Below are 25,484 nucleotides of genomic sequence, written 5' to 3' on the forward strand. Positions count from 1 at the left end.
GCAGTAACACTTATCTCTAAAATGAGTCCTTGAAAAATACAGCTCCATGTTTCTGGTATTGCTCCCTATATTGTGCCTTTCTCAGTTTATTCTCAATTAGTCACATCAACACAGTTTCGCAACCCTGACATAGAAAATATGATTGTAAATAATATGGCTGGGAATTTGAAGAGTATATGCTATTAGGGAAGAACTCTTTTTTTTCCCTTTCCTTTCCTTTTTTTTTAAGGAAAAAAACATCTTTCAGCACTGTGATGAAATGTTTTATGTCTGTACTGTCTGCAGTAGGAAGATGTGGAATTAAGGAGAGCTATAAAATATAAAGACTCTAGACCTGCATATGATTATCCATATTAAATTGATGTAAATTTACTTTATATTGCTCACTGCAAAAGTTTCCACTTGCAGAACAAGATTTTCTTTTTTCCCCTTGGTCTTCCAGTTTTCACAAATCCAAATGCCTGTGGAGATTTGGGAACTCAAGCTATTTGGGGTTGCTTTTATATCCAAAAGGCCAAGTTAATGTTTATTAAAGGTAATTAATTCAAAATGATCTAACTATCGGCTTTTCTAGTCATTATCTGTCAGCTGAAAAAGAAAGGAAGAAATCAAAATATCTGAATCTTTTGAAGAAAATCCTTTTGTTTAAAAAGTTGCAATAATTGCTTTTCATGGAAAGCTTTAGAAAATAGAAAAAATATATATGCATGCATGTGTATAAATTATATACATGCACGTGTATATAAAATATATATAATTTTCTGTCCCTTCAAGAGAAGCCAAAGTGAGGCACTGAGGCCTTATACCTCATAATTGCAGTTTTCAGGGATCCTTATTAGCCATCTTGATAACTTTCTTTCTCTCAAACTCATAACCAACCAATTGCCAAGTAGTCACCATCCCTTCTAACCTTTCCCCGTCCATGACTGTTTTATTCGTTCAGCATCTAGTTATTTCTCTGCTCAGATTAGTGCAGCCGTATTCCTGACTTTAGTATTTCCCTAGCCAATATATACTTTTTATTGGGGCAAAATTAATCTTGATTCAATCATCTGGTTTCCACCATGTAATTAACTTGGCTCATAAACATCCTGTGGTCTACAGACCCCACTGCATCCAGTCCAGCTCCTTGGTTTGGCATCTAAGTGCTCCGCAATCCGGACCAAGTCCGTCTTTCCAGGGCAATCTCCCATGCCCCGTCATGAAACCTCAAACCCCAGCCACACTGCAGATTTTGTAGTCCTGAAAACAATTTCTCCTGTGCTTCTGCTATTTATTCTGCCTGAAATCCAGGCAACAGTTCTTAGCCTATCAAAATTCCATCTTTTCTTTAGTGCACAAAACCAAATACCATTTCTTCCATGAAATCTTACCTTATTATGCTGAGTGGAAGTGATGCCTCTTTCTTCTGAATTTCTGAATCAGACTTGTCCTTCATGGAACTTGTGCTTAAGCTGTTCATTACTTTGGCTTTTAGCATATGTCCCCTTAGCTCCTACATTTGATTATAAAAACCAGAAATCCAGGCGCTGTGCTTTCCTCATAGAACCTAATGCTTACATACTAAATATTTATTGATGTAATAAGTTTGGTTTACTTGATTTCCATAGTTTATTGAGTAAATTTATCAAAGTAGTTTAATTAATCCAATTCTCAAGAGAGAAGCAATATCATGGATTATTAGACCAATACAACAAGTTCAGCAAACATTTATTTAAGTATTGCTATGCTCCAGCTAACTCCCTAGATGTTGGGAGATGAAGAAATACTGACAAAGGAACTGAGTTGGAAAAACAATACAGAGGGAATGCCTGCCATGATGCAACCTTCACTCAGGCTGAAAGCAAGGCCCCTGCACTCATAGGGCCACAGTGAGAAGGAGAGTGAAATAAAGATTTCATGTCTCTTCCTTGAACCTGAAAATACTCTATTGGATGCAAGAGGTGAATCTTCTTTACAGTCCTTTATTTTCCGGACCATTTTTCCCCTCCACACTGAAGTCTGACATCAAGCAAATTATTCTTCTTCCTTTTTAGTAATCTGTTCTTTCTTTCTAGTGGTTTTTAGAATTTTCTTTTTGTCTTTGATGCCTTTAACCTTTACTATCACATGTCCAGGTGAAAGTTTTTCCCCTTGTATCCTTCTTGTTTGGCAGTATGCATGTCTTTTTAATCAGGGGTGCTTCATCTCTATTTCTGGTAAATTAACAGGTTTCTTCAAATATATCTCCTCTCCAGAGAAATGTATCTCTTCTTCTTGGTCTTCTATTATACATACCTTGACACTTCTCTTTCTATGCTCTCTATCTCATAACATTTCTTTTACGTATTCTATCTTTAGTGCATTCCTTTTGTCTTCTGGAGAAATTCAGAAGTTTAAGGATTTTGACCTGAGCCTTAAACTTGATAATTTGTTTTTGAGATGTATCTGTCATTTGCATTTCTATTGAGTTCTTTGTTTTGTTTGTCATATTTTCCCCAGATTTTAAATTGGTTCCTCTTTATAACTTGTAATTGTTTCATATTATCAATATCCCAGCTTATCTATCTGGGGATGTTTACTATGCCTACCTTAAATACTTGTTCTCTTTGACCCACTACTTCTGCTTCATACACCATAGCTTCAGTGCTTGGTCTTTTACAGTGTTGCACACTTCAGTTGGCTCATTATTTTTCTTTCTGAGCTCATATTGCTCTAGGAATATCAACCATCTATAGCAGAAGTTTGTTCTCTGAAGAAGGGGTAAAAGTCCAGACCCTAGTTTATGCCTGTTCTAGTTTGCTAGCTGCCGGAATACAATATACTAGAAACGGAATGGCTTTCTAAAAAGGGGGAGAATTTTTTCAAGTTTACAGTTCTAAGGCAATGAAAATGTCCCAATTAAAGCAAGTCTGTTAAGGCACCAACAAGAGGCTATCTTCACTCTTAAGTAAGGCTGATGAAGTTCAGGATTTCCCTCTCAACTGGAAAGGCACATGGCAAACATGGTGATGTCTGCTAGCTTTCTCTCCAGGCTTCTTACTTCATGAAGCTCTCTCAGGGGCATTTTCCTACTTCATCTGCAAAGGTCTCTGGCTGCATGTGCCTGTGGCTCTCCTGGCTCTGAAGCTTTTTCCAAAATGTTGTCTCTTTTAGAGGATTCCAGTAAGCAGCCCCACCTTCAATGGGTGGAGACATATCACCACTGAAAGCATCTAACCAAAAGTTACCACCCACAATTGGGTGGGTCACATCTCCATGGGAACAATCAAAAAGCTCCCACCCAGCAATACTGAATGAGGATTAAAGGACATGGCCTTTCTGTGACAGATTCAAACTAGCACAATGCCCTTCCATGTGGATTTAAGAATTAGGGGAAAGGGGACCCACAAGTCAGGGTGAAGATCCTCCAACATTATGCTCTAGGCTTGATCATTCCTTATTTGAAAAGTAAAAATAAAAACCACTTCACCATGTCACACTGACTCTCAGGAATGTTCCTTATTGTCTCAATCCTGGACTCTGCTGTTACCTAAGAGCTTTCTCTCATGGTGTCATGGTGTAATTACTTGATCCTTGGGTTGTGGAGTAGGGTGGCAAACAGGGATGTTCAGGAACTAGCAGAACTGTCTAAACCTGTGGCTATCCCGTCTCCAAACTAGCCAGACCTCTGTGCCACTCTGATGTCACCCCATCACTGGAATAGCACTGATTTTTCAGCCTCATGGTGGTTTTGGGGTGAATAACAGGTACTCTGAAGAACCTCACCTTAACCTATTACTTTCCTAGGACAGAAATATTTGTCCACTTTGAGCTGTTCAATTTTACCTACCTCCCACACAGAACCCATGATCCAGACACTTTCTACTTCCCCTGAAGTGTCTCCCAATTGTTTTTCTCAGATCTGTCAACCTCTATCTTCCTTCTGTGATATCTCCAGGTCTGGGTTCAGGGGTACAAAACCAACTAGATTGTTCACTACCCTCTCTCAGAGATTTTTACATAATTGCCCGGTTTAGAAATCCTACCCATTTTTTTACATCCATTTGCCAAATGAGCTATTTTAGGAAAGAGTGTTTCTTTGCTTTTGGCATGATATTCAAGGTTTGTCTTGGCTTCTGTGTTCTTGGCTGGCAATATGAAGAACAGATCCAACTTAAAGGAGATATACCCAAAGCTCAGGCTTCTAAAAAGTCCTGAGCGGGTATCTTAGGGTTTAATCAGAGCAGGAGAGCCACTAGGAGACTTTACATATAGTGATTTTATATATTTATCAAGTTATTTTATATAGATACATGGATAACAGGTAGGTAGGTAGGTAACTAGACATAGATGATAGATAAATAGATGATAGATAGATAGATAGATAGATAGATAGATAGATAGATAGATAGATAGATAGATATAGAAATGAGATATATAAAGGGAGGAATTTATTACAAAGATATGTCCTTATACAATATGGGAGCAGTCTAAACAGTCTCTGTAAAGCTCTTTTCTCTGTTACTTAGGCTGGAATTTGAACTCATCTGGTCAGGCAGATGAGAAAAGTAGATGGATGTGAAGTGCAGGAGAGAAAGAACAATCAGTGGAATGTACCAACACAAGTTGGCACCCATAAGGAGAGATGACTGCCTATGCTTGTTCACTGCCTCCAGCTTTGATGGTATTCATGTCTTGTAGGAGAAGCTAGTCCCTTCATCATTGTACTTGACTTCTAGCCCAGAAGTTAGAGAAGCTGAAGGAGGATCCAGGGAAAATTGGCGTATTTGTAGAGCCAGCTGCAGTCCCACACCAGGGAAGCCATCCCACATGATATAAGTGACTAAGTGCATGAGCTGCAAAAGGACCTGGGGACTCTTCCCTGACTTCTGTGACATATAAAGCAGTATGGCTGCAGCTTCATTCCTGCCTTCCACTGGTTGTGTAAAACTGTCTCTTATGGCTCATCTTAATCTATACCCTACTGAGAAGGGAAACATGGGAAATGTCCACCAGCCTAGCAAAATCTATATGACTCTTCATTCTGTCATCATATTCTGCCTATCAGCCCTAATAAATAAAATATTAGAATATCTTTCCTAAGCAAAGAAAATGTCTAAACCATTATAGACATGATTATATCCTCCAACCCCTCCTCAGAATCACACAGCCTTACATTGACTTCAAGTAACATTTTTCACCAATTCACAAAATAATATATAGTGTGTAAATCAGAGTCTTGTCAGGAAACAGGTGGCACTCTCATATTAGGAAGATTTGAAGATAATTTTAAAAGAGACTATTTAAAATGGAGTGGTCAGAGTATAATGAGGCCACAAGGGAGAGTTTAGTGTCCTGGAGCTAGCAACCAGATGCCATTATCACCTGCCCATGCCCACAGGGATTGGGGGGGAAGGGCACTCAGTTACCAGAATCCTGAAAAAGAGAGTCATGAAGAAAGGTCCATCTTGAGAAGAGCAGAAACCTTCTATGCAGTGACACAGCCAGCCAAGTCATTGCTGCAAATTGATGAGCCAGAGAAACAAATAAACTGACCTCCCCACTCCTTTCCTCTCATCTCCTACAGCTGCTTCAGTATGGTCAGACACAACTGAGCCCATTGTCACCCTCCCAGGGCAGAGAGCGGGATGGAGAAGAGTAGAAAATGGATCAGAAGGGGCAAATGGACAAGATACAACACAGTATAACAACATAATCCACACAGAAATTTGAACTGAAAATTACTTGGGCCATTGTCATCATTTTAGAGATGAAGAAGGCAATGTGTTGAGAAGTTACCTTTCAGAATTAAAAAAACCCTTGAGGACAGGCATTCCTTGCTCATTTCATACCCCTAGGTTTATAGTACAATGTCTGGCTCATAGTAGGTGCTCAATAAATGTTAATTTCACATTTTTATTGGATTATATAAGACAGAGCCACAATTAAAACATGGTTCCCTGACTGCCAAATAAAATATCACCTCCAAACATCATCTGAATTTTCAAATATCAGAAATGTTAGAAATCATATGCTTTAACTTCCCCTTTTCATTTCCTCCCATTTAAATGATAAACGTCAGAAAGCAGGAATGAAGAAAATTAAAGGGTCTGCATGATTTACCAAATGTGTGATTAGACTCCAATTAGATTTGAACAGGCTGCAGTGCTCTTTCTCCTGTTGAATCTTTTAGTATTGAGCATATTGAGTGCTTTATCATGCCGTCACAATTCCACAATCGCCAGCCAAGTGCTGAAGCCTTCTTATATTTAGAAAATGAATCCATATTTCTAATATCAGTTTTTCCTTTAACCTATTTGTAAATGATTTATTGTAGTAGCAAGTCAGATTGTGATAAGATAAAGCTTTTTAGAGGTCATTAAAGAGTTTGGGGGAAGTTCCTACAAAGATGCTGGTTTTATATCGTCCGGGTGATAAGGCAACTTAACAATTTATGTCAAAGTTTGCAAAATGTGTTTGTCTGATAAACAGTTTGCTCTGTGGGCATCAATCATACTTGTTCTCCGTGGTGCGTTGTATTTTTCATGAAGTGAACTTTAGTGACTCTGCCCGTCTACAGGTTTTTCAGATTGCGGCATGCTAAAGAGAGCTTCTCAGCTCCCTCCGCACAGCTGCATTTCAGATCTCAGGATGCAGCTGCCACAATGCAGGTTGTGGCAAACTCAATAGTATTGGTAAAGGAGGAAAGTCTGTGGATGCTGGTGTCATTGGGAAGGGAAGTTTCAAATTATCCCAGGCTCAGGGAAAATGGATATACCAAAACAAAAGAGATAACAAATATGCATGTGAATTCAGGCTTAATAAATGCACTACACTTCTCGGTGGTATAAGGAGCAAATGGATATGGAAACATTTTGGAAAGCTGTAAATTTTCACAAATGTAAAGCATTGTTTTGATAGACAGTAGAGATCTGATTTCCAGTCCCAGCTCCAGTCCTTGTCCTGTGTCCTCATCTGCAAAATAAGAGTAATAATGCCCGCACCATCCATCTCCAACCATTGTTAGAAGATCAGATACAGGAAAGCATATGAGCCTGCTATGGAATTTAAATCACTCTGCAAATATAAGGTATCACCATAAATGTGGGCTCAGGAGAAAGGATCTACTTATTGTTCTTAATAATTTAAAAAATAAAATAAAATATCCAAGACCCTAGGACAACTTGGTTAACATCTATTTGGCTTTCTCAAATCTTACCATTTTAGAAGCATTTGCAACTGCTTATAAATCACTTCTCAAAATTGCCCTGAGCTGAAATGATATTTCTAAGCGCGTGTTAAAAGCCTGTAAGTGCTCTGTTCTTGAACAAAGTGAAATCAGGTTACGTTAATAGAAGTATTAATTAATTTGCTCTAATTTTATTCAGCAGAATTAGCATTATTGAAAAGTCTTCACTGTTCTTGAGTACCCTAAAGTACAGGAGGCATTAGAGACGGGGGCTCCAGCTGCAGTACCTAGCAGTGAGTATGAGAGTGTGGAAGATTATTGTCTAATGTGGAAACCTGAGACATTACAGGGAAGTGCTGTGGGGTGTGTTATAATGAAAATACCAATCCACATTAGCCATGGTTGCCATAAGCAAAAATCTTAATATCTTGACCAAACCTACTTAAGGTTCATGTAATAAACCCGCATTCCTAATTTTATTAGTGATGTGCCAAGTTAAGCACTTTGCTGGCCTTTGGACAGATTTATAGCTTGACTGTGCTGAATTAGTGGTGACTGACAAGAGGACATTGTTTTATAGGATGCTATTTAGATAAAAACCTGCAGGGTGTTTCTGTAATGTTGTCACTTCAAGTCCACACAGGCAAAAAGAAATGTGTATTAAGAAGGACTCTTCATTAGCTTTTATGAGTTTAATCTAGTGCAGTCAAACACTTCCTTATAAGGTAAGACACTTTAATGCACAGAGACAGACAACCTTATCTCTGTTCCAGGTTTCGGAATAAAACCACCTCTTAGGCTCAGTCCTGCATCAAAAAAGAAAGTTCGATGAATTAGTATTTGTTAAGTACTTAGAACAGAGTCTGGCACATAGCAAGCACTCCCGAAGGTTTGTTAAGTAAAATAAAATTGAAATCCATTTTTCTCATTCCACAGTGTATATCTAGATGCTTACAAAAGCCACATTTAGCCAGCCTTCTCCTCCATTCCAGTATTTTCTTGCTAGTGGGGTTTTCCCAAATTGTTAGTCATTATTTCTTCCCATGAGTTTTACAAGGCAGATATCTCTTGTTACAAGGAGGAAGATCAGAGCCTTCTATGCATTCATGGATACCAGCGCTGGCATGCCTGTGGGTTTTCATACCGAAAGCAAGCTGTCTGTGAGACATGGGAGATAGTCCCGGCTTCATGTGGTTTTGGTGATGCTGGGAAGTTTGGGACCGCACCACCCCTCGCTATTGAAAGTTGAATGATTTTGTGAACACAAGACCCAGGCAGCCCTCTTGGTTTGGTAGCTGGGGGAACAAGGATTCTTTGGAAACTAAGTCCAAGGCTTCTAAACTTGTTTTCCCCATGATCCGAACAGGTCATTGGCCTGAATGCCAAATTCATTCTCTCAAATTCTGACCCTTCTCTTTTCTCATCAAAAAAAAAGGGGGAGCAGGGGAGAGACTCCCTGAACTCACTCTTCCCTTTCCCAGAGATAAAGATAGCTGCATACTCAGCTGATGTTATACGGTCTCTTGTAGACTTTCCCAGGAAACTTAAAGCTCCAAATGAAAGCTCTTAGAATCTGCGATGAACTCTCTAAAAACAAGTCCGGCGGATGAATCCAGCCAATAATTGTGATACTGTTCTGACGGTTAGTAAAAATATGCTCCTATTGCCACCATGTCGCTTAGAAGATAACAAGTAGAGTCCAACTCACAGAGAGGTAAGTTTTGAAAAGTGTCTTTGGTTTCAGTAGAGCTTTCCTCTGCACGCTTCAGGCCAAGGTGGGAATTTACCAGGCATGCCATAACACATTTCACTGGGATTTTCATATTTTATCTGAGGGGCTCACAATATGCAAAAAGTATTCATTATTTCTCCACACACGTATCTAACTGCACGTTATTAATTTACCAAAGCCCAAACCCAGCAGTTAAATAACCTACGTAATTTCACTAGGAAATGAATGGCCCTGGTGATCTCAGCCTCTGCCCTTTATGGTGTACATTTCCACCAAACGTGCCCCCTCCCTGTGGGCTGTCAGTCACTTTGGTACCCACAGACAAGGATTACAAATTAGGCATCATTTGTTCCAGGCTTCTTCCTGAAGCTTTTGTCATATCTCGTTATGAAGTGCCGCTGCTGGAGCCAAACTGCCTCAGTTCATATCTCCCCTGTACCACAAACTATGGTCTGATCACCTGTGCCTCAGTTCCTTTATTCGTAAAATAGCATTAACAATACTATCTCCCTCATTAAGTTGTCTTGTTACATGGGCAGGCACTGTCATTAAGTTGTTTTGAAGACGACATAGGGAAATAAATGTAACGTGCTCAGAACAGTGCCTGGCACATAGTTAGTAGTCAATAATTACTAGTTTCAGTGCTATTGCTGTTGTTATTATTATTCTCTTCCTTTGTCATGAAGAGTCAAATTGGACCAAGTCTGACTTATGCTCTGTCTTGCCTCCACCGGTGTCTTGTAAGCATGCACATGGAGGGGCCTAGATGTATAAATGCAGGTACCAGGGGTCAAGTCACATTACCTGATATTCCACATCTAGATTCCTGCCTCAGTTCTGCCTGTCCGCTCCAGAATTCATGGATATGTGTATGAATATATATAAACACACATTCATATATGTCTGCGTATATTTCTTATAGTGGAATTAAGTGACCAAAAGGAATGTGAATGGCAACCTGGCATTAAAATATTGTCTCACAGGTACTGTTTTACAATCTTGATAAGACCATTTTTATTTCACAACTTTTATGTTTTGTATGTGTTCAAATACTTTGGCTCCTAGGTAGAGTGTTATCTATTTGAATTCTGATTTGAAAAGCAGTTCCCAGCACCCCACATGGATGTTGAGGCTTCTCTTCTCTTCTCTTCTCTTTTCTCTTCTCTTCTCTAGGCAAATGAGCCTTCTTTTCTCCTCATCTTCCCCATTAACTGTACTTCTTGCTTTCTGGAGACTGAATAAAGTCACGTGGCTGGGATGCCACCTCTAATTCTAGTTTTCATTTGTATACTGGATTTTGTTAACCACTTTTTAAATAAAAATACAGCATGATTCTAATGTACTAAGGAGTTCCGGGGATAACCATATAATTTCAAAATGATACTGATTTTGTTTATATGCTGCATAATCTTTTACAGTCCTTAGTCTTTATTTGAAGCATTGCAAAGTGGATTTTTATGAAAGGTATTATAAAGGACTCCTTGTTTCTTCATAACAGATCTGAACGTTAACTGATCAGAGTTCAGATAAATAGTCTTTACTCTCCATTAAAATATTAAAAAGCCTTTGGTAAGAAACTGGCATAAAGATCCTTCATTCTTGTTTAATGAACACTTGTTGGCAAGTATAACACTTTAATAGCTTTGCAGAATGAATTTTGTGTGCACATCCTCCATTTCCCTGTCAGACACTTGTCCAGGTGCTGGAAATTTATTGGGGGAAGCATATTTTTACTCATTAGTTTTGTATTTGATTACAGAACAGTAAAATATGAACCACCAAGTCCCCAAGGCATAGCTGTGTACATTGAGATTAGTAATTGCATGTCATCGTGTTTTCCATTGGAATTTATACGGACAGATAGGATAGGTGCTCCCTAAGTAGGTTTAAAAGCAAAGCAAATTTGTATTTAATCTTTTTTGCAACTATAGTTTCTCTAATGGAGAAAAGGTTAGGCTATATCATATATTTTAAATGTAGTTTTAATTTATTTTTTTCTCTTTTCTATTTTTTTCCTTCACAGTTGCAGCATATCAGATTTTCTTGCTAACCACTACTAAAAAATCAGTGCCTATAAGAATGATATGATATAAAACCTGTCAACAGGGACCAGCATTACCCACATTCCAGGAAGCACAATGAGGAGAAATGATTATAGGTATAGACAGGCTTCGCCATTCAAACAGGGAGCTTAAATACAAGACAGAAATTGCAGGTTGATCTTCAAGATACACCTTTTTTTTAATCTACAAAGATTGTTTTTATATTCAAAGATTGTAGTTTAGCCCTTGAAACAAGCTATGTGTTTGGAGGTGGAGATTGTCTTTTTTTTTTTGGTTATGCTAGCAAAAAGAAATTATCATTTTGTTGTTTTGCAGTATAATAATAATAAAAGAGGTACACTAAATAAGTGATCTTGCTTTAGATTTTGCTGTGGTTAAACAGTGTCAGTCACATTGTGCTCTTTTCTATAAAGATGCTCATAAATGCAATTTCCAAAACAGGATCTAATGAGGTACTTAATGGTCACAAAACTGGCACATTTGATAATTAATGTTCCTTACTGATATTTTGCTGATGTAGCATAGTGATAAACAGTGGCACAAATTTTCAAACTGTAAGTTAAAGAGCACAAAAAAAAGAACTTTAGTAACGTTGTTTCCTATAGCGTGAATGAGAACTTGATGCCATCTCCTAAGTGTCAGTGAGACTATAGATAGACAAGGAGCAACCACTCTGTAAAGCAGAAGGGTATAAAAGAGTTTCCTTGATTTATCTGCTTATACTCTATTCCACCAACAAAAACTAAGATAGTTCACTTCTAAGGTTCTCAGCTATCAAAAAATAATTACAATTTATTGAGAACTTACTATGTACTGGTATTTACATGTATATTTCTTCATTGCACCCCCATAATGATTCTATATTCATATCTTATTATAATTGTTCCCATTATAAAGATTAAGTTGCTGAGGCTTTGCAAAGTTAAGACTACATAGCGTATTAGTAAGAGAAGCCGTTTATAAGGAAGACAGTGGTGTATAATGAAAAGGCTCTAGTCTTATTGAGCACATGATACCTGAAATTATAAATATAATGCCCCTTGGGACATGCCTTCAGAACATTAATTGATGATGAAATGGAAGTTCTCTCTGCCAGAACACACGCTCACATGCACATACACACTCCATGCTTCCAAAGAAATCAGTAGCAGTGGAATGAGAAGACAGATCCTTCTGCCTCCAGAGCTCAAGACCTTTCCATATACCACTCTGTCTTTTTTATAAACATAAGTTAGAGGGAATTCTTTGTCTCACAGCACACAAAGCAAGTTTAACCTGCAATTGATAGATAGATAACCGAGTCTTCAATGTGACACATGATTTTATGGGTGTCTTTAAAAAAAGTACACTAAAAGGCTAGTCAACCTCATGACTCTAAACCTGGCTTTGTGTGACCTTTTACAACCATTTGTAATCATATTGAGTGAAATTCTGATGTTCAAAGCGCATGCAGAAATTGATTTCTGTTTAGCCCCAGTTAGTAAATGCAGAATCCAATTTGGGGTGTGTGGTGTGTGTGCAGTTCTTGACATTATATTGAGTGGCTAGTTCGAGATCCCTTTTCAATGGAGAACAACTCGATTAAAATTTAAAAAGTAGAAGTGGTTGGGAAAAAATATGACCTAAAATCTTTTCTAGGCATTGCTCTTTAAAAAGAAGGAAAGATGAGCTATGTAGTTTAAAACTACCGCTTCTAACATTTTTTTCTTAAATTGCATCAATGTTTTATGGCAGATGGATCGTGTTTATTTTTGTTGTTGTTTGTAAATTCCCAATGACTTCAAAAGGGACATGCCTACTAAGAATAGTGTGCATTTCACAGCTGAGATTTAAGGGATTTGAGGGATCAGCAAAGCTGAGAGATAATTGAAGACTCACAGGGGAAGCATAGAAGGGATCAGAGGAGCAAAGTGAGGCTCAAAGAGGATTGTAGGAGCGCCAAAGGAGCTGTGAGTGGATCAGTGGAACAAGCAGAGGTTAAAGGAACTCATAATAGCAAAGGAACATAAGACAGAAAATGAGAATATCATGGAGGACAACCAGAAAGACGATAAAAGTAATGTACCAGCCTATCCCCAGCCTGCGGAACGCATACTGGGCCACCTTACTTATTCCCACGGACTAGATTGAGCTTAATGCTAGTCATGCACTCCATAGAAAATCTAACTGCTGGTGAATATCTCCAATATTCACCAATAGACACTTCACACTCAGCATGCCCCCGATTAAATCAATCATCTCTACTCCTTTGCCTGTGATTAGATGCCAGAGTGACTCAATCTCTCAGACTCTTACCATCCATTTGGAATCTTTTGCCTCTGGGAGGGTATTCTCATATCCGGGTTCTCACTCTTCTTAGCTACTTTAGATTGACACTTCAGTTGAAGCCGTTGCCTGGTCCACAGTTTCAGCTCTGCTCTGTGCTCTGCACTCCTGTGATCTTACCCAGCCCACATCTCTAGAGAGAACCAGTGCTTGGCCTTCTTCCTGCCTAAAAGAGATATTTGTCCTTTATTCTAATATAGAAATTAGAAATCTAATACAGAAGTTGTTCTAGACTCCAACCTTGTGCTTACCTTCTCTATGTCATGATGCTAATTCTTACCAACTCTACCTCCAAAATATTTTTCCTATTCCTAGGTGTCAACACATTGCTGCCATTTCCTGTGAGTTCATTCCTTCCCCAGCCTTAGCCTGGAACATTGAAATAATGTCCTAACAGGTTTCCCTGTCTACACCCTCAATCCCTACCTCCCATTCTGTTCCCCTAAATCACTGTTCTATAATACAAAACAGATAATATTAAATTAATTAATCCAATTAAAAACTTTCAATGTCTCCCCATCACCTTCAAGACAAAGTCCAAACTTTTTAATGCAGCATAAAAAATTCCAAGTCTAGCCCTTTGTCTACTTCTACCTCACCATTTTCTACCATTCTTCATCTCATATGTAACCATCCAGCTGTACTGACCTACTTGCAGCTTAATGCTCTGTGATACTTCCCTACTTTAGCTATGTTCTCCATTTAAAGTGTCTTTCTCTCAGTCTCTTCTTCTCTCACTGCCAACCTAATTAACTCTTTTTTCAAGGCTCAACTCAAGTGTTACCCAACCTAGATGACCTTCCCAAAGCCTCTTCTATTGAATTGCTATAGTCATACCCGAGTGATACAGTGGAAGGGGGCCAAGTATGGCCAAGGTGTACAAGTAGACCCACCCCATAGAGTGGGAACAATTCTGAGATGGGGACCATTCCAGATGAAGGTGCTGGGTGGAAATCTGGCCCACTCAGAGAGGGGGATCTTTGAGACAGATGATAATTCAGAACTGATGATAGTTCAGTGAAAGTCATGGGTATTCTAATGAAACGATGGAGTTTGGTCAAAGGAAATCCAATGGCAGTCAATTAACTTGAATAGACATATGGTTAGTTGTCATGTGAGAATACCATTAGAAAGACCAAACATGCCGTCTGTACATCAGTGATGGCTAAATAGCTTAATAAAAAGGAGTCTCAGGCACAAGGAATAAGACAGACAATCACTAGCAAGACAAAAGGCCAGTTGTAGGAAACAGGGGCATAAATTAGAGTCTGTTCAGCAAAGGGTGACTTGATGCTGAGCCCCAGAAAGTATGTGAGAGTACCTCCAAATCATGACATAAAACCTCAGCTTAGGGACTGAATGGGGCTGGATTCATATGAGGAAAGCATTGCTGCAACCTCTCCACAGTGGGGGCCATGGAACCAGATCCCAGCAGGTCTGACACCCTCCACATTCCAGCTGGTGTTAATTCTGCCGAGGAGATTCTTGACATTTGTCCTAATTTTTTCCTTACTTAATTTTATTCAATGCAATTTGAAAAACAATTATTGTACCATTATGCCTTACTTGTGTTACACTTTTTCTTATTATTTTCTTGATTTTGTGGCCTTCCAGTAAATTGTCAAATGTCCTTATTAATTGTTGCTTAGTCAGCCCTCTTTCCAGTTTGCAGTTAAACCTTTCTTTGTATGCCAGGCCATTTGTTACATAAGCATTTCCCTAGCTCAGGTTTGCCCTCATCTCTCTGACATGGATACACCCTCATTTACATGTGGGCCTCCGGGACAGTTCCCTCAGTGCTGTGTACATCACAGGTGACAGGCATGGGGCAAACTGCTGCAGAAACCTAAGATTAGACCCCATCCTTTCCACAGGAGGCCCATCTCCACCTGTTCCACTGGGGAATACTTCAATCTTCCTCCCCAGATTATTATTATCTCCTCCCCTGAGATGGTAATAAATAATCAAGTGGCATCCTACCCCTAAAGAATTTAGATTGATTTTACAGTTGTGTTGTTACATGAAGCAGCTGTATAGACAGAGAGATCTGGGATCTGGCTATTTGGGGCTGGACAACCTGGAGCAAGTTTCTTAAATCCTGTAGGCCTCAGTTCCCTTGTCTGTAAGATGGAGATGGTATATGACTCAAAAAGCTATTGTAAGGAGAAAATATATGTGAGCACTTAGTATAATGCCATGTCTATAGCAGGTAGTCAGTAAAAGGAGTACTAATTATTATACATGTGGAAAAGCTTCGTGGTTCCAGGTTCTTCATTACAGTGATATTCTTTTCAGAGTTATCAAAGCTGAGAACCACTGAGACTTTAACAGTTAATGGAGTATATTCTCAGCACTGTGGTGGTTTACTCTCCCAAATTCTTTGTGTTCTCCTCTTCCAGTGCCAGCAGGGAAGATTTCTCGGCATCTTCACCCACTCTTCAGAAAATTGGTTAATGGGAAATTCTAGGGAAATTCCTATGACTTGTTAGTTAATATCTTTGTTGATATACATCATCCCTGGCTGGAGATCCATGATTACAAGTATTTGGAAAGTGCTACCCTTCTCCTCCCCAACCCAAACCAAAGATGTTGAAAGTGACTTATAGATAAAAACATGCATGTAAAGGAGAATTTTCACTGCCCAGAAGTACATGCAGCTTTGACATACATGCCATTCGTACTACACATCCATCATTGTGTTTCTTTTCATCTTCATACCATACCTATAGTGTAGGTATTACTACCCTCATTTTACATTGGAGGAAACTGAGGCTTACTGTTTTTAAGTGAATTGCAATTAATCAGCTGCAAAATTGGATCTGTTAACCCCGTCTTTTCCTTAGTCCAGTCTGTAGGGCAAGGTGCTCTGAACGAAACGGATTTCAAGACCCTTGTGGCAGCCATGCTATCTCTTAGCAGCTTTAAATTTGGAACCAGCATTTCTGGATTTAAATTCTGGCTCTATCCCTTATGAACTGTGTGATCCTGGGTAAGTTATTTAGCTATCATAAGCCTCACTTTCCATTTGTAAAATGAACATCACAATCCCTTCATAGGATAACTGAGCGGATTTGCTGGTCCACCATTGATAAATGGTGGGCTATTCCTGCCCTTTCTTTCCTGTTTTGGGTCTTTGGCAAACATTCTCAGCTCTCTTTTTGTTCCCTGGGACGAACATCCTTTGTCCATGAAACTGTTAATGATTTTCAGGCACTTACAGAGTAAAGACCAAATCTTTGTCTCTTGTATTATGTCCCAAAACCTTGAGATATGACTTGCTAATTGCCACTCAAAACATCTTATGATTTAAAAAATTCTTCTACCTATACTTATTCAATCAAACTGGTATCTGATATTTAGGAAGAAGTAAAATAATAATAATAACATGGCCTTAGTTGGAATGGAAAGTGGAGAAATAATATTTTTCTTTATATTTTTAATATCCTATAATATAGCCTCTCTCATGCACCAAACATAACAGGTTGCCACAGCATTTAAAATCTGTATTCAGTAGCATCATGTTAGTTATTAAATTATTTCTGAAATGTCAGAATTTTTTGTCAGATTGTTTGAGAAGTAACAAACTTATTTTATTTGATAGCCAAGTTTGCTGGCTTTTTGGTTACCCAGAACATTCAAACTAGTTTCCTGAGACCAGTAAGTACCACCAAATTTTCCTTTCCTGACTTCGATCTGCTCCCAAACTGATAAAGACAGTATTCTTCAATTCTTAAGTAGAATTGACAACCTCTCTTCTGGAAGGCAAGGCGGTTTGATGCAGAGAAGACTGGATAGCCCTCAGACTTGGGTTCCAGGAGCAGACTCTCCTCTTAATTTTCTCTGAGACCTTGGACAAGAATCTCTGAGTCTTAATTGGCTCACTATCAAACAAAATCATTTATTCATTCTTTCACAAACAGCCATTACATGCTAGACACTAAACATCAACAGTGAGGCAGAGAAAAGTTCCTGCTTCCAAGCAGCTTATATTCTAGATGGGAAGGCAGACACTAAGCAAGTAAACAAATGATACATAATCTGTAATATGTCAGATGGTGAAAAATGATATGGGGAAAAATGAAGCTGAGTAAGGACAATAGAGAGCTCTGGATGGGTGGACTAGAATCGTTGTTTATACTGGGACAGAGGTGTATAAGCATGATTTGTCTCCTAGGACAGCTTATGTTTTGAGAATTACCTAAGAGAATGCTGACAAGGGTTCTCGAGAACTTTGTTGATTATGAAGAATGGAGATTGAAATGGCAAAAATGAAAGTAAAATGGACAACGAAACAAATATTTAAATTAAATGAACACATATCCCAGGAGGCTGAGCAAAGCCAGACTTTAATGTGAGGTAAGTGTGTTTAAATGCTGTCCCTGGTAAGGCTCATAATACTTTAATTGACTTCATCTCCATGCACCTCAACTTCCTTCTTTGTAAAATGGGGATGATAACAGTATCTCCCTTGGGGGATGGCCTCTGAGGATTCAGTTAATACTCTCCAAAGTGCTTACCAAACAACAGAACATGATACAGGATAAAGCCCAATAAACAGTTTATTTTGTTTATATAATCCCTTCCAATGCAGTCTTGAGGCCGTTCTCTTGTAGAAACAGCCTGCGTTCTGGAACTGGTGTGATAGAAATCCATCTACTCTAACACAGGGAGCTGTTCCTATTTTTTAAGTGTCAAAGTAATATTTTCATGTCTCAAACTCTGATAGTCAAACATCTTCCCTGAATTTCAAAAGCATTTACCCTCTCTACCAGTCTGCAGAGATTCTTTTAAACTCAAGTTAATTCGAGTGTTTCTTGTGGCACTTCAGTCGTGTCAGTGAATGAAACTCGTCAGTCCGACAAATGATGCAAATAGATGGCCGTAGCCTGAGTGAGCCTCATAAAGCGAAACAAGAGAACCAACATACAGGATTCTCAGGCATGTCCTTCTCTCTCCTGTGGCCCAGTCCTGTTGTCCTGTGCCTGTTGTCATGGGTGATATTCAGCTGGCAGGTGCTGTCACCTGCCACTTACGATTACGGAGGTTTTTTGGTCCAGGACGCTCAGGAGAGCTCTCAGAACAATATCACCGTTCTGAGATTCCATACTCACCTCTTGTGCCATTCATCTCCACTTGAAACTGAACGGAATCCCATTAATTATCACTTCAGGAAGTAAATCAGTTTCTCGCATGTGAAAGGAATGCCGCAGCTCGAGTCCCTCTTTGTGTCTGGGATTGCCTGCAGGTCATTACAGATGGTATTGAACTCATAAGAATAATTTTAGAGTTACTGCAACAACAAAGCATTTTGTAACTGCATAACCTTGTTTTTCTTAAAAAGCCCTGAATAACTCTGAAGCCTATTGCTGGTTTAAGTGTGATAGCTCTTCTCTCTCTCTACGCCCTCCAACTTTAAAAGCATGTATTCAGTCTCTGGCTCTAAAGTCAAGGCGATGTGCGGATTGACTGTGCTGACATAATTGTGTTAATGACAAGACATGGAGGCTACATTGTTAGATAGGCCGCTTATCATCACTATTTATTTAGTTCGCTCTGCCAAGTCTGAATTATACTTTTTATATATTGTGGTTAGAGTCAGTCATTTAAAGTGCTTCGGCGTTGAAACATTTTTTTTTTACAAGTCTTTTAGCTTTAGTTCAAGAGAAAAAAAATCTTCTACAGCATCATTAAACAGGGTTCAAAGTAAGTCCTTGCTGAAAGACATGAAGTTTGAGCTCTTAGGAAATGAAACCTTTGATCTCCAAAATGATTAGTGAAAACATTTTTGTACACAAGCCCATTTTTATCTCATGTTAAAGAAAATAATACAATTTTATCTACATAATGCTTCTTGTTCTAATGCCTCAAGTCAAGCATTGTTGCTAGTGACGAGGACTGCCCAGGAGCCCTCTGCTCTTTGCTGAAGGAAGGATCTGGAGACAGGCCTATCACGCAAGGAATCAGAGCTATTTAGTTGAATGCAGCAAGAACCTACTTATATGGTACCACCATTGTATTTTGAAAGGATGGTATTTCAAAGACATGAAATTCTCAAGGTCTTTTTTTTTGAAATGAAAGTTAATGGAAAATTGATATAAAAATAAATAAATAAATAACCATGAGTCATGAAAATGAGCTGTTGAAACAATAGGCCATCCCCAAGGCATTTTGTGAAAGCAAGAAGTATGGCCTTTGGGATAAGAAAAGACAAAAATGTCAGACAACACAGAGGAACTCTAGAGGCACCTGCTAGGAAGGGATGCAAGAGTTATACAGTCTAAAGGAATGCACAAATTATCCCCGTGTTCACAGAACTGAGGTTCATTCTCATCTCGTTGTTAATTTGGCTGCTTTCAACACATTCACTCAGCCAATATATACTTACTAGATGCCAGACAGTGTTCTGGGCTCTATATTATGAGACTGAACAAAACCAAGCCCCTGTCCTCTATGGAAGATATATGTGGGCATTCATGAATCTTCTACACTCAGACTAGAATTTCTCTGGGAGACCTATGGATATAATTGTGGGTCAAATGATATTCTCATCTTTGGTTTCATTGGTATTGCCAAATTGGTCTCTGTTCTAGTTTGCTAGCTGTCAGAATGCAATATACCAGAAACAAAATGGCTTTTAAAAAGGGGAATTTAATAAGTTGCTAGTTTGCAGTTCTAATGCTGTGAAATTGTCCGAATTAAAAATAGTCTATATAAATGTCCAATTTAAGGCATCCAGGGAAAGATACCTTGGTTCAAGAAGACTGATAATGTTCGGCGTTTCTCTCTCAGCTGGAAGGGCATATGGTGAACATGACAGCATCTCCATGCCTCTTGCTTCATGAAGCTCCCTAGAGGTGTTTTCCTTCTTTATCTCCAAAAGTCGCTGACTGGTGGACTCTGCTTCTTGTGACTATGTTGTTCTGAAGCTTTCTCCAAAATACTTCTTCTTATATAGGATTCCAGTAAACTAATCAAGACCCACTTAGAATGGGTGGAGATATGTCTCCATCTAATCAAGTTTAATACCCACAGTTGATTGAGTCACATTTCCACAGGGATAATCTAATCAGGCTCCAACCTACAGTGCTGAATAGGGATTAGAAGAAACCATTGTTACTACAAAACTGATTAGGATTAGAACATGGCTTTCCTAGGGTACATAAATCCTTTCAAACCAGTGCAGTCTCTAATATGGTGGTATCAATTCACACTGATAAGAGTTCCCTTACATCTCACTAAGTCTTGATATTTTCAGCCTCTTTGATTTTTGTAGATCTAAAGGGTGAGAAATGTTGCAGCACTATGGATTAAACTTGTATTTCCATGACTATCTTTTTCTGTTTTTGGCCACTCAGTTTTGTTCTTCTGGCTGTTCAGGTCACTTGCTCAATTTTTTTTTTTTCGCTTGCTCATTTTCTAATTGGTTTGCTTGTCTTTTTCTCATTGATTTGTTGGAATAGTTTATAGTTTCAAGATATTAATGTTTTGCCAGTTATGTGTCACAGATAACTATACCCAATTTGTGCTTGTCTTTTCTTTATTCTTCATAGCATCATTTATTGGACAGAAGTTTTGATGTAGTCACATTTATCTATTTTCCTTATGTTTTTTCCTATTTGTCTTTTCTTATGCTCAAATCAAAAAAATGTTCTATATTTCTTTCTAAAAGATTTTAAGTTTCACTTTCATTTTTCAGTCTTTAATTCACCAGGAATGAATTTTTTTGTTTGGTATGAGTTACAAATTCAATTCAGTTTTTTCCCCATATAGTTAACTGGTGCCCCAGCACAATGGATTTATAATGCCACCAAGCCCACATGTCATAGTTTTCCATGTTCTTTGATCTGTTCTGGTATTTTTCTTCTGTTCCACTGGTCCAATGTATTTATGTCTGAATCAATATCACACTATATTGATTATTATGAATACAATTAAAATTATAATACCTTTTACTATACACTTTAGCCAACCCCATCTTCTTCCTCTAAATCATCTTAACTCTCTGCGTTTCGTATTAATTTTATAATCACTTGCCAGATTCCACTAAAAAGTCCTATTCAAATTTTTATTAGATTTTATAGATTAATTTGAAGAGAAATGGCACCATTATTAAAATAACTTTTTTGTCCATGACTGTGATAGGTCTTTCCATTTATTTAGACCTTTAAAATTTTTATATTTTTCTCCTTTAAGGTTTTGAACTTCCCATTTGAAAATTTCGTCGGAAACTCTTTCTTTAAGGGACATCGCCTGTAAATATTTTTCTATCTGTTGCCAATTTACAGGATTGTCTCTTTTGAGTTCTAAATTGTGTCTGTACATGATGTTTGTTTTCATTTTTTGATAATCATATCATTAGTAAATTAATAGTGTTTTGCTTCTTTCCTTTTAATTTCTTTTATTTTTTTAATTTTCTTCATTCTGTTAGTGACAAAGGTTGAACCTCCAGTACAAAATTAAATGCAATCAGTGTTAGTGTGAAACCTATCTTGTGTCTGAATTTTTAATAATTCATCGCTAAGTTTGATGTTTGCCATGGACTTGGTTAAAATATATATATTTTAGTTTAAGGATCTCCTTTCTATTTCTAGGTCATTAAGGCTTTTGAATTTAAAAATGTTGAATTTTAGCAAATATTTTTTCTGCATATGGTGAGTGATCCCATTTGATTTTTCTTCTTTAATTTTTTAATGTGGTAAATTACTGCAATAGATTTCCTAATTGTTTAGTTTCTTAGGCTGCTCGAAGCAAATACCATGAAATTGGCTGGTGCAGACAATGGGAATATATTCTCTCATGGTTTTGAAGCCAGAAAAAAGCCAAAATCAAGGTGATACTTTCTTCCCTAGAACTGACTGCCTATGATTCTTGGCTCCTTTGTCACATGGCAAAGCACATGGTGGTGTCTGCTGACCTCTCCCTACTCTTCTCGTTCCATTTCAGCCTCTTGCTTCCATGCTTTCTTTCTCTGTATTCACTCTTTGATAAAGACTCGAGTGATAGGAGTAAAACCCATCCTGAATGAAGTGGGTCACACCTTAACTGAAGTAGCCTCACCCAAAGGTCCTACTTAGCATGGGTAGCTGCATGTTCGAGTTCTTGCCTGTTACGCTGGAGACCCGGGTTTGATTCCCAGAGTCTGTGCATGCCAAAAAAAGAAAAAAAATGGGTTCACACCCACAGGAATGGTTTAACTTTAAGAACATGTTTTTCTGGGGCACACACACCTTCAAATCACCACTAATTAATGTTTGGCCAACTTTCGTTCCTGAGATATACTCAACTTGGCCATGACTTCTTTTAACTTATTGTTGGATATATTTTATTTATAATTTTTAAAATGTATCTATAAAGGAAATCATTTTTCTTCTCACACCATCCTCATCTGATTTGGGTACTAAAGTTAATAGTCTAATAACATTAAGAAACAAACATTCACTGTTTTTTAGAACATTTGTTTATGATTAGGATTAACTGTTCTTTGAATGTTTTAGTAGAGCTGATCTTTAAAATCACTTCGGTCTGCTGCTTTTATCATGGGAAATTTTGAACTACTTTTCTCAGCATTTTCTTTAGTTTCCTTTCCTATTCAGGTTTTCTATTCCTTTTGGAGTCATATTTGGTAAATTATATTCTTTTATAAAATTTTCTGTTCCATCTTATTTCTCAAATATATTTGCAAAGCATATTTCAAAGCATTTTCTTATGAAATTTATACTCTCTCCTGTTACATTTTCATTTTTATCATTAATATTTTTATTTATGTCTCATATCATCCTCTTTTTTCTTTAACCAATTTTTCCAGAACTTTGAATACAATTTAATCTCTTCAGAGAAGCATCAGGCTTTTAAATTTTTTCATTGTATCAGTTTTTTTTTTATTAATTAAAAAAAGAATTAACAAAACAATTAGAAATCATTCCAATCTACATGTACAATCAGTAATTCTTAATAACATCACATAGTTGCATATTCATCATTTCTTAGTACATTTGCATCGATTTAGAAAAAGAAAAAGACAACAGAATAAGAATTAAAACAATAATAGAAAGAAAAAAAAAACAAAAAAAAAAACAAAAAACCTATACCTCACATGCAGCTTCATTCAGTGTTTTAACATAATTGCATTACAATTGGGTAGTATTGTGCTGTCCATTTCTGAGTTTTTATATCCAGTCCCGTTGTACAGTCTGTATCCCTTCAGCTCCAATTATCCCTTCTCTTTTTTTTTTTTTTTTTAATTAACGGAAAAAAAGAAATTAACCCAACATTTAGAGATCATACCATTCTACATATGCAATCATTAATTCTTAACATCATCACATAGATGCATGATCATCATTTCTTAGTACATATGCATTGGTTTAGAAGAACTAGCAACATAACCGAAAAAGATATAGAATGTTAATCTAGAGAAAAAAATAAAAGTAATAATAGTAAAATCAAAACAAAACAAAACAAAACAAAACAAAAACCTATAGCTCAGATGCAGCTTCATTCAGTGTTTTAACATGATTACTTTACAATTAGGTATTATTGTGCTGTCCATTTTTGAGTTTTTGTATCTAGTCCTGTTACACCGTCTGTATCCCTTCAACTCCAATTGGCCATTATCTTACCCTGTTTCTACCTCCTGCTGAACTCTGTTATCAAGGACATATTCCAAATTTATTCTCGAATGTCTGTTCACATCAGTGGAACCATACAGTACTTGTCCTTTAGTTTTTGGCTAGACTCACTCAGCATAATGTTCTCTAGGTCCATCCATGTTATTACATGCTTCATAAGTTTATCCTGTCTTAAAGCTGCATAGTATTCCATCGAATGTATATACCACAGTTTGTTTAGCCACTCTTCTGTTGATGGACATTTTGGCTGTTTCCATCTCTTTGCAATTGTAAATAACGCTGCTATAAACATTGGTGTGCAAATGTCTGTTTGTGTCTTTGCCCTTAAGTCCTTTGAGTATATTCCCAGCAATGGTATTGCTGGGTCGTATGGCAATTGTATATTCAGCTTTTTGAGGAACTGCCAAACTGCCTTCCACAGTGGTTGCACCATTTGACATTCCCACCAACAGTGGATAAGTGTGCCTCTTTCTCTGCATCCTCTCCAGCACTTATCATTTTCTGTTTTGTTGATAATGGCCATTCTGGTGGGTGTGAGATGATATCTCATTGTGGTTTTGATTTGCATTTCTCTAATGGCCAGGGACATTGAGCATCTCTTCATGTGCCTTTTGGCCATTTGTATTTCCTCTTCTGATAGGTGTCTGTTCAAGCCATTTTGTAATTGGGTTGGCTGTCTTTTTGTTGTTGAGATGAACAATCTCTTTATAAATTCTGGATACTAGACCTTTATCTGATATATCATTTCCAAATATTGTCTCCCATTGTGAAGGCTGTCTTTCTACTTTCTTTTTTTTTTTTTTTTTTTTTTTTTTTTTTTTTTTTTTTTTTATTAACGGAAAGAAACAAAAGAAATTAACACAACATTTAGATATCATACCATTCTACATATGCACTCAGTAATTCTTAACATCGTCACATAGATGCATGATCATTGTTTCTTAGTACATTTGCATCAGTTTAGAGGAACTAGCAACACAACAGAAAAAGATATAAAATGTCAATATAAAGAAAAGAAATAAAAGTAGTAGTAATAGTAAAAAACAACAACAACAAACAAACCAACAAGCAAACAAAAACAAAAAAAAACCCTATAGCTCAGATGCAGCTTCATTCAGTATTTTAACATGATTACTTTACAATTAGGTATTATTGTGCTGTCCATTTTTGAGTTTTTGTATCTAGTCCTGTTGCACAATCTGTATCCCTTCAGCTTCAATTACCCATTGTCTTACCCTGTTTCTAACTCCTGCTGAACTCTGTTACCAATGACATATTTCAAGTTTATTCTCGAATGTCCGTTCACAACAGTGGGACCATACAGTATTTGTCCTTTAGTTTTTGGCTGGATTCACTCAGCATAATATTCTCTAGGTCCATCCATGTTATTACATGGTTCACAAGTTTATCTTGTCTTAAAGCTGCATAATATTCCATCGTATGTATATACCACAGTTTGTTTAGCCACTCTTCTGTTGATGGAGATTTTGGCTGTTTCCATCTCTTTGCAATTGTAAATAACGCTGCTATAAACATTGGTGTGCAAATGTCCGTTTGTGTCTTTGCCCTTAAGTCCTTTGAGTAGA

The 25,484-nt window shown here is 37.5% G+C and overlaps 1 long non-coding RNA gene across 7 annotated transcripts in view; it reads left to right on the forward strand.

The window, feature by feature from the left end:
* Window positions 1-8,762: 8,762 nt before the first annotated feature.
* Window positions 8,763-25,484, forward strand: part of LOC143649473 (uncharacterized) — a 35,674-nt gene continuing 18,952 nt past the window's right edge. For 6 of the 7 annotated variants that reach the window (XR_013159021.1, XR_013159018.1, XR_013159024.1 and 3 more), the window contains exons 1-3: window positions 8,763-8,864; window positions 16,114-16,259; window positions 17,445-17,626. This is a non-coding gene — a long non-coding RNA (uncharacterized LOC143649473). Of the gene's footprint in view, window positions 8,865-16,113; window positions 16,260-16,871; window positions 16,928-17,444; window positions 17,627-25,484 lie in introns of all 7 variants that reach the window. The other variant, XR_013159025.1, reaches the window with a different exon arrangement.

Source organism: Tamandua tetradactyla, chromosome 11 (assembly GCF_023851605.1).
Source record: "Tamandua tetradactyla isolate mTamTet1 chromosome 11, mTamTet1.pri, whole genome shotgun sequence".
NCBI classification, from domain to species: Eukaryota; Metazoa; Chordata; class Mammalia; order Pilosa; family Myrmecophagidae; genus Tamandua; species Tamandua tetradactyla.